The sequence below is a fragment of the Schistocerca piceifrons genome, chromosome 2 (assembly GCF_021461385.2).
Source record: "Schistocerca piceifrons isolate TAMUIC-IGC-003096 chromosome 2, iqSchPice1.1, whole genome shotgun sequence".
NCBI lineage: Eukaryota > Metazoa > Arthropoda > Insecta > Orthoptera > Acrididae > Schistocerca > Schistocerca piceifrons.
In genome coordinates, this window is record NC_060139.1 from 620,122,774 (window position 1) to 620,135,296 (window position 12,523).

Here is a 12,523-nt window from a genome sequence, read left to right on the forward strand (position 1 = left end):
CTAATAACATCGCTTGAAAATATAATTAGTGTAGTGTTTGTTAGCGTGCTGGTTGAATGCAGCGGTGATGGTGAATACGAAAAAGACGGTTTCATCAAATAATTATACTTTTATTACCTGTTTACTTAGCTCCCAGTTTCACACTAAAATTTTGTAAATTTGTAAAAATAAATCTATAATTTATAAATGGGCCCAGTTTTCATAAGCAAGTGAATATGTAATTATGGCTTCATATACTATGAGATCAAAAGTATCCGGACACCCCCCAAAAAATACGTCTTTCATATTAGGTGCATAGTGCTGCCACCTGCTGCCAGGTACTCCATATTAGCGACCTCAGTAACTATTAGACATCGTGAGTGAGCAGAATGGGGCGGTCCGCAGCTCGTGGTCGTGCGGTAGCGTTCTCGCTTCACACGCCCGGGTTCCCGGGTTCGATTCCCGGCGGGGTCAGGGATTTTCTCTGCCTCGCGATGACTGGGTGTTGTGTGATGTCCTTAGGTTAGTTAGGTTTAAGTAGTTCTAAGTTCTAGGGGACTGATGACCATAGCTGTTAAGTCCCATAGTGCTCAGAGCCATCTGAACCAGAATGGGGCGCTCCGCGGAACTCACGGACTTCGAACGTGGTCAGGTGATTGGGTGTCACTTGTGGCATACGTTTGTACGCGAGATTTCCACACTCCTAAACAACCCTAGGTCCACTGTTTCCGATGCAGTAGTGAAGTGGAAACGTGAAGGGACACGTATCCAGACCATCACACAGGAAGTCCAAACTACATCAGGATCCACTGCAAGTACTATGGCAGTTAGGCGAGAGGTGAGAAAACTTGGATTTCATAGTCGAGTGGCTGTTCAGAAGCCACACATCAGGCAGGTAAATAACAAATGACGCCGCGCTTGGTGTAAGGAGCGTAAACAATGGATGACTGAACAGTGGAAAAACGTTGTGTGGAGTGACGAATCACGGTACAGAATGTGGCGATGCAATGGCAGGGTGAGGGTATAGCGAATGCCCGGTGAACGTCATCTGCCAGCGTGTGTAGCGGTGTTATGGTGCGGTCGTGTTTTTCCCGGAGGAGGCTTACATATCTTATTGTTATGCGTGGCACTATCACAGCACAGGCCTACATTGATGATTCAAATTCAAATGGCTCCAAGCACTATGGGACTTAATATCTGAGGACAGCAGTGCCCTAGACTTAGAACTACTTAAACCTAACTAACCTAAGGACTTCACACACATCCATGCCCGAGGCAGGATTCGAACCTGCGACCGTTGCGGTCGCGCGGTCCCATACTGTAGCGCATAGAACCGCTCGACGACAGCGGCCGGCACATTGATGTTTTAAGCACCTTCTTGTTTCCCACTGTTGAAGAGGAATTCGAGGCTGGCGATTGCATCTTACAACACGATCGAGCACCTGTTCATAATGCACGGCCTGTGGCGAAGTGGTTGCACGACAATAACATCCCTGCAATTGACTGGCCTGCACAGAGTCCGGACCTGAATCCTATAGAACACTTTTGGGATGTTTGGAAAGCCGACTTCGTGCCAGGCCTCGTCGACCGGCATCGATACCTCTCCTCAGCGCAGCACTGCTTCAAGAATGGGCTGACATTCCCCAAGAAACCTTCCAGCACCTGACTGAACGTATGCCTGCGAGAGTGGAAGCTGTCATTAAGCCTAAGGGTGGGCCAACACCATTTTGAATTCCAGCAATACCGTTGGAGGCCGCCACTAACTTGTAACCCATTTTCAGGCAGGTGTCCGGATACTTTTGATCACATAGTGTATATGGATGTTTCAAGAGGGAAAGTGCATAGGATGAGGTAGTCAAGACTAAATCGAATAAAACATTCCACATGAAACATCTAGAATGTCTATTGCTTACAAATTTGCTAGAACAAACTCATGGAAAGTGTTAAAGCAAAAGCAAATGACTATGTTCTAAGTTGGTTCTCATAAATTTATACTCCGACATGAATGTGATTTCGAATTATCTTGAGAACATTGCATGTAGCTCTTCTGAAGTCGTTTTGGAATTCTTTTATGAGGGCAGCATTGTTCATAAACCGAACGATCAATTCATCTCGTGTATTTCCTTATTGTACGTAGGCTTCGTCTTTCAACCATACTTACAGGCAAAAATCTAAAGGGGGTAAGGAACCGGGACCTGGGTGGCCAAAAAACGTAACCACTTCTGCCTATCCATCTTCCGCTTACATTTATACTCCTGGCCATTAAAATAACTACACCTCGAAGATGACGTGCTACAGACGCAAAAATTACCAGACAGGAAGAAGATGCTGTGATATGCAAATGATTAGTTTTTCAGACCATTCACACAAGGTTGGTGCCGGTGGCGACACCTACAACGTGCTGAAATGAGGAAAGTTTCCAACCGATTTCTCATACGCAAACAGCAGTTGACCGGCGTTGCCTGGTGAAACGTTGTTGTGGTGCCTCGTGTAAGGAGGAGAATTGCGTACCATCACGTTTCCGACTTTGGTAATGGTCGGATTGTAGCCTATCGCGATTGCGGTTTATCGTATCGCGACATTGCTGCTCGCGTTGCTCGAGATCCAATGACTGTTAGCAGAATATGGAATCGGTGGCTTCAGGAGGGTAATACGGAACGCAGTGTTGTATCCCAACGGCCTCGTATCACTAGCAGTCGAGATGACAGGCATCTTATCCGCATGGCTGTAACGGATCGTTCAGTCACGTCTCGATTCCTGAGTCAACAGATGGGGACGTTTGCAAGTCAACAACCGTCTGCACGAACAGTTCGACGACGTTTGCAACAGCATGGACTATCAGCTCGGAGACCATGGCTGCGGTTACCCTTGATGCTGCATCACAGACAGGAGCGCCTGTGATGGTGTACTCAACGACGAATCTGGGTGCACGAATGGCAAAACGTCATGTTTTCGGATGAATCCAGGTTCCGTTTACAGCGTCATGATGGTCTCATCCGTGTTTGGTGACATCGCGGTGGACGCACATTGGAAGCGTGTATTCGTCATCGTCATACTGGCGTATCACCCGGCGTGATGGTATGGGGTGCCATTGGTTACACGTCTCGGTCACCTCTTGTTTGCATTGACGGTACTTTCAATAGTGGACGTTACATTTCAGATGTGTTACGACCCGTGGCTCTACCCTTCATTCGATCCCTACATTTCAGCAGGATAATGCACGACCACATGTTGCAGGTCCTGTACGGGTCTTTCTGGATACAGAAAATGTTCGACTGCTGCCCTGGCCAGCACATTCTCCAGATCTCTCACCAATTTAAAACGTCTGGTCAATGGTGGCCGAGCAACTGGCTTGTCACAATACGCCAGTCACTGCTCTTGATGATCTGTGGTATCGTGTTGAAGCTGCAAGGGCAACTGTACCTGTACGCGCCATCCAATCCCTGTAAGACTCAATGCCCAGGCGTATCAAGGCCGTTATTACGGCCAGATGTGGTTGTTCTGGGTACTGATTTCTCAGGATCTATGCACCAAAATTGCGTGAAAATGTAATCACATGTCAGTTCTAGTATAATATATTTGTCTAATGAATATCCGTTTATCATCGGCATTTCTTCTTGGTGTAGCAATTTTAATGGCCAGTAGGGTAGATGATGTGTCACCTTACGACTAGACTGTCCAGGGGCCCATTCCTGCAGGTAGGACATACATATCATTAAAGTGAAAGCAACCTCTTCCATTAACGGTGTGTGCTCGTTTAAAAGGAAGTCTATTTAATGTGTCCCTGTAAGATGATGCGGTAACACAAAACACCGAAACAGACATGTACATAGAAGCATTGTTGCAAATGTATCTACAGAGAGGCATGTGAGCTTCCGTCGGCATACCGATGTGAGCTACGAGTGTTACTGATAGCATCACAAGTGAAACTGGCTTGATGAGTAAACAGTATTAATGGAACTACTCGGAAATTTGTAATCAGTCAATGAGAAAATTTCAATCGTCTACCTTTATTTCCATTTCGAAGGTGTTCGCCGAAAGTGGTAAGAATAGAGGCCGTGCATACCACATTCTTGTACGAGGGACGTTCAACAAGTAATGCAATAGATTTTTTTCTCGGCCAATTTCGGAGGAATAAATTCGGAATTTTTTGTGTGATATCGTGTAATATTCCAGCTTCAGCCCCTACAGTTTCACGAAGTTCCGGTTGGTCACGGCACTATACACCGATGAGTCAAAACATGACCACTGCCCACCGCGACGTTGAATGCCGCTTGGTGGCGTACGATCACGTGACGCGGTAACAAAAGTACGTAAGCGGAGCAGACGCGGACGGGGGCTTTACACTAGCGAAAATGTGGGTTTGCAAATGGGGAAATCCACTGAGATAAGTGACTTTGATAAAGGAGAGGTTATTATTACGCAGAGCCGGTGAACGAGTATCTCGGAAACGGCGAAGCTGGTCGGTCACGTGCGCCTCTACGGAAAGAGGTAGAAGGGCAGTGAAGCTACCATTAGGTGCTAAATGGTTGGACGTCCACGACCTTACACAGAACGTGGGGTTCGGAGGCTTATCTGCTCTGTAAATTAGGACAGGTGGTGATCTCTAACATCTGTGCCGAAAGAGCACAGTGCCGGTGCAAATGCAAGTGTATCGTAGCACACCGTTCCTCGCACACTGTTGAACAAGGATTCAGCAGCAGACCACCCCTACGTGTTCACGTGTTGAACCAACGAGGTCGTCAGTTACCATTGCAGTGGGCACGGGACCATCGGGACTCGACGGTCTATCGGAAACGTGTCGGCTCTTCGGGTGAATCACATTTTTGCAACGCTTGGCCATCGATGTGATCGGTGGCTCGGAACACGCGGTGCGCCACTGACGCAGGCTGGTGGGAGCAGTATTGTGCTGCGGTAGACATGCTCCTGCGCTTGCACGGGACCTGACAGCTGCGAACTACTCGCATCCCTTCGTGTTTGATGTCTTCCCCGACGGCGATGACGTCTTTCACCTGTTTAATTGTCCGTATCTTAGAGCCAGAACCGTGCTACTGTGCTTTGAGAAGCATTATAGTGAACTGACGTTGATGTTTCGGCGACCAAATTCGCCTGATGTAAATTCTATGGGACCCATTTGGGTCGCTACCATGCTACATCACGGCGTGCGTAAATCAGCGGCCTGTTATTTACGCGAATTACATGACCTTTGCGTAGACATCTAATGCCACATACTTCTACAAACCTACCAACAAATTGTCATATCATTGATGTGCAGAATCAGTGATGAATTTCGTTCCAAAAACGGACAAACGAGTTATTAAGCAGATGTTCATAATGCTTTGGCTCATCAGTGTACGTACAGTTCAAAAACACTTATCTCTGTAACCAAATGTTTCTCTGTAAACATAAAATCTGGATACAAGCTATATGGAATGTTTTATTTAAATTAGTCGTACCAACACCTACCAAAATATCTGCTATTCCTCCTAGAACAACCTACATAACGTAAAATACCTTGTAGATGCCACCACACAGAACTCTTTTATGACTGCTGATAGTAAAACTCATCATGTACTAACTTCTCAGTTTTATCTCGTACCAGCTAACCATCTGCAACGGCCTCGGTCCTAATTTTTCCCAGAACAAAAATACCCCGAGAAAATGATTTCCCACATGTTTAGTTCTTGTAGAAATTCCTAGAAAGTTCTGTTCGTTTCTAAAATTACTCAGCTTTATGTTCTATGTGTCATTTTGTATGATTAATCATAATGATATGGAGCGAGTCACTTTACATTCATGTTACACATTCATATATAAATATGACAACAAGCTATACACTTTCCTGTTTTTTACAGTTTTCTAGTAGATTAATCTCAGACTTAAATATCATCTGAACTACACCCCATCAGCCTAGTGATTCCGCAAACTGTACATTTCTTACTCGTATTGGCGTGTTTCGAGTACTCTTGCCCACCCCAACCGCCACATCTTAACGGTAAAATGTCATTGTGTCCGTCATCAATCACCTCAGAGATTTAATATAGGATATTATGAAATGTCTTCTTGTCACCTTCTTCTCACGCCCACTGCCTCTTATATGCCGCTAAATGTGCCTTATATCCTCAGAGCGTATGTACCAAGTTTGGTTGTAATTATATAGGCATTCTATAATTATGCCGCAAAATACACACATCTAGCGATAGGCGTTAAACAGAATTGTTACTGTTGTATATTACTGTTGCAACATGATATGCTGGCACTGAACTGGTTTAAGCTCATAGTTTTGTTTTCAGTTTACTACTTTGTAACGACAACAGTTATCTACTTGGCACTATTTATATTCGCATTGTGTCAGTGATAAATTGTGTCTTTGTTTATTCTGTTGTTAAAATGAACGGCTGCAATGATGTTTTGTTTATCTTTGCATATCAGTGGTGTAGAAATCCATATTCCTATTAACTATGGAGTGATGTTAATATAACCATAGCTATTGTTTTACTTACTTATGCATCGTAATTTTAGTACTTCTTGTAAAAAAAACAACTTCGCTCAGAAAAAACACAAAGGTGGAAAAGATACATACTTGATGTTGAAGTATGAAGCTTCGATAGAGATATTAGGTTAAATTATTTCGTGCTATGATGCAAAATTTTTTGCTTTTTACAATTGGGTTACATAGAAGTGGAAGGGCGAAGACACAGTTGATGTAGGAGAGTTGTAGCAGAAAGGTTAAAAGCAGCGTACAGCGAGGTCGTGATTGAAAACTTATCAATGAAGTTTATGTGCTTCCACAAGAGACATTGGACACAAATTATGCGCGGGGGACTTAGAAATCACTTAATGTTCCTGAATCACTGAGGTTAAACGTTTGTGACTAAAAACCATAATAAAAATTCAGTTGCAGAAGGCGAGTACAAACAGTCATTCTAACCTAAAAGATTGAGAGCAATCCTGAAGAGATTATCTTAATTGGAAGCGTGGTGAGCGTGTTTAAAAAAGGAATGAAAGACTAGAACTCTTATAGCAAAGCAATGATACAGATTTTTTTATCTTAATGTTTTTAATAAACTCTAACACAAAACAAAAATGACTCGCCACAAACAAATTAGACAGGACCTACATCTTCAGACAAACAAATAGTTCCAATTTCAGAAGAATTGGATGATTCATTCAAAAGAAAGAGGTTCACAGATTGAGCAAGTCAATAACGCCTTGGACCACCATTGGGCCTTATACAAGCAGTTATTCGGCTTGGCATTGATTAAAGAGTTGTTAGATGTCCACTCGAGAGATATCGGTCCACATCCTGTCCGATCAGAGCGTTAGATCGACACAATCCTGAATTGGTTGGAAGGCCCTGCCCATAATGCTCCAAACCATCTCAACTGCCAGACATCCGGCGACCCTGTTGGCCAACGTAGGGACTGGCAAGCACGAAGATAAGCAATGGAAACTCTCACCGTGTTCGGGCTTGTACTATCGTGCCCAAGATCACCATGAAGAGAGACATAAATGGGATAGAATGTCGTCGACGTACCGCTGTGTTGTTAAGGGCGCCGCGACTGACGACAAAAGGAGTTCTGCTATAAAATGGAGTGGCACCCCAGACCATCTCTCGTGGTTGTCGGGGCGTATGGCGAGCGAGAGACAATTGGATCTCCCACAACTGTCTGCGGCGTCTCAGACAGTTTTTAGCTGGTCATCGGGGCTTATTTCCAAGTGGGTCTCATCACTGAAGACTATTCTACTTCAGCAAATGAGATTCCAAGCCGAGTGTGCCCGACAACACTGCAAACTGGATTCTTGGTCTGCAGAGATGAATAGTAGTCGGCGAGAGGGGCGCCGTGAATCCAACCTCCATTCTTTACAGACGAATGGAAAAACTGGTAGAAGCCAACCTCGGGGAAGATCATTTTGGATTCTGTAGAAATATTGGAACACGTGAGGCAATACTGACTTAACGACTTATCTTAGAAGAAAGATTAAGGAAAGGCAAAACTACGTTTCTAGCATTTGTAGACTTACAGAAAGCTTTTGACAATGTTGACTGGAATACTCTCTTTCAAATTATAAAGGTGACATGGGTAAAATACAGGGAGCAAAATGCCATTTACAATTTTTGCAGAAACCAGATGGCAGTTATAAGAGTCATGGGCCATGAAGGGGAAGCAATGGCTGGGGAGAGAGTGAGATAGGGTTGTAGCCTATCCCCGATGTTATTCAATCTGTATATTTAGCAAGCAGTAATGAAAACAAAAGAAAAATTCGGAGTAGGAATTAAAATCCACGGAGAAGAAATAAAGACTTTGAGGTTCACCGATGACATTGTAATTCTGTCAAGAGACAGCAAAGGACCTGGAAGAGCAGCTGAACGGAATGGACAGTGTCTTGAAAGGAGGCTATAAGATGGACATCAACAGAAGCAATTCGAGGATAATAGAATGTAGTCGAATTTAGTCGGGTGATGCTGTGGAAATTAGATTAGGAAATGAGACGCTTAAAGTAATAAATGAGTTTTGCTATTTGGGGAGCAAAATAACAGATGATGGTCGAAGTAGAGAGGATGTAAAATGTAGACTGGCGATGGCAAGGAAAGCGTTTCTGAAGAAGAGAAATTTGTTAACATCGAGTATAGATATAAGTGTCAATAAGTCGTTTCTAAAATTATTTGTGTGGAGTGTAGCCATGTATGGAAGTGAAACATGGACGATAAATAGTTTAGACAAGAAGAGAATAGAAGCTTTCGAAATGTGGTGCTACAGAAGAATGCTGAAGATTGGATGGGTAGATCACATAACTAATGAGGAGGTACTGAATAGGATTGGGGAGAAGAGGAGGTTGTGGCACAACTTGACTAGAAGAAGGGATCGGTTGGTAGAACATGTTCTGAGGCATCAACGGATCACCAATTTAGTATTGTAGGGTAGCGTGGAGGGTAAAAATCGTAGAGAGAGACCAAGAGATGAATACACTAAGCAGATTCAGAAGGATGTAGGTTGCAGTGGGTACTGTGAGATGAAGAAGCCTGCACAGGATAGAGTAGCATGGAGAGCTGCATCAAACCAGTCTCAGGACTGAAGACCACAACAACAACAACATCCTGTGATCCATCTATTAATGATCCTTCTGGTCACTGAAGCACCAGTTGCATACCAGGTCAATGACAATGATGAATCCAGCACTCCGAGTGCTTCTCTGACGATTGCTCAGTCGTCATGCTCTACCGTCTCTCTAGGTCGACAGCTTCGGTATTCACCCTGTGTTGGCTATGGTTCACCAATCCCTGCCAACATCATTGAATTGTGGTATCGCTCCTCTTCAGATGTCGAGCGATTCGCCAATTACTCCAACTGTCTTCTTTGAGCCCAAGTATATGTCAGATGTCGAGCGATTCGCCAATTACTCCAACTTTCTTTGAGCCTATCTACATGTCCTCTTCCAAATGCTGACATCTGTGAATATTGTTGACGCATCTTTCTACGAGGTATGGTTATTGTCCACCTGAGTACACGGATAGATATTCGCAAAGACTTTATGGCCTGGTATCGACATGTCTTCTGTTTACTCTCCCTACCAGTTGCGCCGAGAAAAAGCGCTGCACCTTCACACGTTTAGACTATCCATCGGCAGCAAAAGCTAACAGTTTTGCATTTTTCGTCGATTCCTGTATGAATTTGCATGACTCCTTCGTGGTTTGCTTCTGGTTTTTTCCATTGGAGTGTACATTTCTCCTGTATGGTATCTAGATGCTTGTCTTCGATCACAAACAGTTGATAATTCAAACATCAGTTACGATAAGATGTTTATTTAGAATGGCAATTGTTTTGCAAGCAACAGTTAATGCCCTTAGTCTGTCTTGGTGTAGATGGGAGATGATGATGATGAGGCCCCATACCCCGAGGAGCGTAGGTGACGATGCGAGAGCCCCTCACCGCCCGGTCCTGGCGGAGGTGGTTTGCCATTGCGTTCCTTAAACCGTAATGGGGATGAATGATGAGGGTGAAGACGACACGATAACACCCAGTCATCTCGTGACAGGGAAAATCCCTGACTCCGCCGGGAATCGAACCTGGGACCCCGTGTGCAGGAAGCGAGAACGCTACCGCAAGACCACGAGCTGCAGCCGTACATGGGGTTCGAGGTTAATTACATTCATCGCCAGGACTGCTATTTGTGACTCAGACGTAAAGAAAATCTCGTTTAATGTCGTTTTCGAGGACAACTTGGTTATCAAAATTGCAAATGAGACGAATGTTCTCTGAGAAGTCGTACAAATATAAGTACGATTAAAATTCTGTGAGTGTTCGTGAAGCCACGACTGCGCCCGGCGTCGAATCTGGAAGAGACTTGGGGAGTCGCTCATTGTTTCTTTCGGCCCCGCGTCGCCGTAACTGTCCCGTGCAGTAATTTGTCGCGCTGTGGCCGAAATCCCAGCAAGACAGCGACTTAGTAACCGCGCTCACTAGTCAATGAGGCACTTTGTATGAAGTGGGCCGGAGCGCCACGGTACGCGAACAGTAAAAAGTCGCCGTATTCGCCAAGGCGACGGCGCCACAAAGGCAGCGTAATGTGCCAGCGACGCGGACGGCATCGCTGAGACGGCCGGCGCCCACGTGTAAATGCACCGGCCACAACTTTCTTCTGCCGTCCCGTTTCGGGGACACCCGGCCGCCCTTCTGTCAAGGCGAAGCTGTTCCCACGTTGTCACTCCCACAAAGAGCGAATTCCCACGTATGCTTCGACACTATCATACTGCTAATTTTGTATATTTTCTAGTTAAGCTGTCGTAGCCGGCCGCTGTGGCCGAGCGGTTCTAGGCGCTTCAGTTCGGAACCGCGCTGCTGCTGCGGTCACAGTTTCGAATTCTGCCTCCTTCACCGATGTGTGTGATGTTCTTAGGTTAGTTAGGTTTAAGTAGTTCTAAGTTCTAGGGGACTGATGACTCCCATAGTGCTTAGAGCTATTTGAACCATTTTTTAAGGCATCGTAGCAGAAATTACACTGACACAAATAAAAATTTCCAAGAAATAATGTGAAGTAATAAAATTTCGTAAATGCATTCGTCTAGGTAGAATATTTAAATGATTAACGTTGCAAGACCACACGTTAATGTAAGTGTGAAATAAGACATTGCAAATGTGAAATGCTGGTGCATTAATAACCGGTCTGACCCAAGAATGTTGAATGCAAGCGTGCAAACATGCATGCATTGTATCGTTCAGGTGCCGGATATCAGTTTGTGGGATGGAGTTCCACACCTGTTGCTTCTAGTCGGTCAATACAGGAACAGTTGATGCTGGTTGTGGATGATGCTGGCTAGAGTTATCGTCCGTAATGTCCCATACGTGCTCGTTTGGGGACAGGTCTGGTAACTGAGCAGGCCAAGACAACACGCCTTGGGCTACAGCAATGGAACGTGGGCGACTGGTATCCTATTGGAAAACACTCGTAGGAATGGGAGCACAACAAGCCGAATTACCAGACTGGCCTACAAATTTACAGTCAGAGTGCGTGGAGTAACAACGAGAGTGGTCCTGCTGTCATACGAAATCGCACCCCAGACCATAACAAGAGGTGTAGGGTCAGCGGGTCTAGGCTACAGACAGGTTGGGAGCAGGCCATCAAGTGGCCTGCTTCTAACCAACACACGGCCATCACTGGCCCGGAGGTGTGACCAGATTTCATCATAAAACTCAACAGACTTCCGCTCTGCCCTCCAGCGAGCTCTCACTTGACACCGCAGAGATCGCAAACGGCGGTGGTTTGGCGTCGGTGGAATGTACGCCATAGTGCGTCTGGCTCAGAGCTGTCCTCTAGGTAATCAATTTGTAACAGTTCGTTGTGTCACTGTGGTGCCAACTGCTACTCAGACTGCTGCTGCAGATGCAGTGCCCCAGAGCCATACGCCGAACACGATGGTTTTCCCTCTCGATATTGCAACGTACCCATCCGGAACCCGGTCTTCTTGCGATTGTGCATTCTCATGTCCACTGCTGCCATCAATCATGACAGTGGCTACATTCCTGCCAAGTCTTTCTGCAGTATCGCAAATGGAGCATCCAGTTTCTCGTAGCCCTATTACACGCACTCTGTCTTCAGGCCACAAGTAGCCCATCGGGACCATCCGACCGCCGTGTCATCCTCAGTGGAGAATGCGGATAGGAGGGGCGTGTGGTGAGCACACCGCTCTCCCGGTCGTTATGATGGTTTTCTTTGACCGGAGCCGCTACTGTTCGGTCGAGTAGCTCCTCAATTGGCATCACGAGGCTGAGTGTACCCCGAAAAATGACAACAGCACATGGCGGCCCGGATGGTCACCCATCCAAGTGCCGGCCACGCCCGACTGCGCTTAACTTCGGTGATCTGACGGGAACCGGTGTATCCACTGCGGCAAGGCCGTTGCTTTCCTATTACACGACCTCATACAAATTCAGTGAGGTGCTGATAATGGCATTTTTGACTGACATTGGACTAACCTCCAATGTCAAAGCTATTAACGCTCACGACCGTTGAAACGTGTATTTAAAGCAAACCTGGTTTTCAT

The 12,523-nt window shown here is 45.5% G+C and overlaps 1 protein-coding gene and 1 pseudogene across 3 annotated transcripts in view; both read right to left on the bottom strand.

Annotated features, from left to right (window-relative positions):
- Positions 1-12,523, bottom strand: part of LOC124776340 (myosin-7B) — a 299,944-nt gene that overhangs the window by 139,736 nt on the left and 147,685 nt on the right. The window lies entirely within an intron of this gene.
- On the bottom strand, positions 12,266-12,383 carry LOC124778616 (annotated as a pseudogene).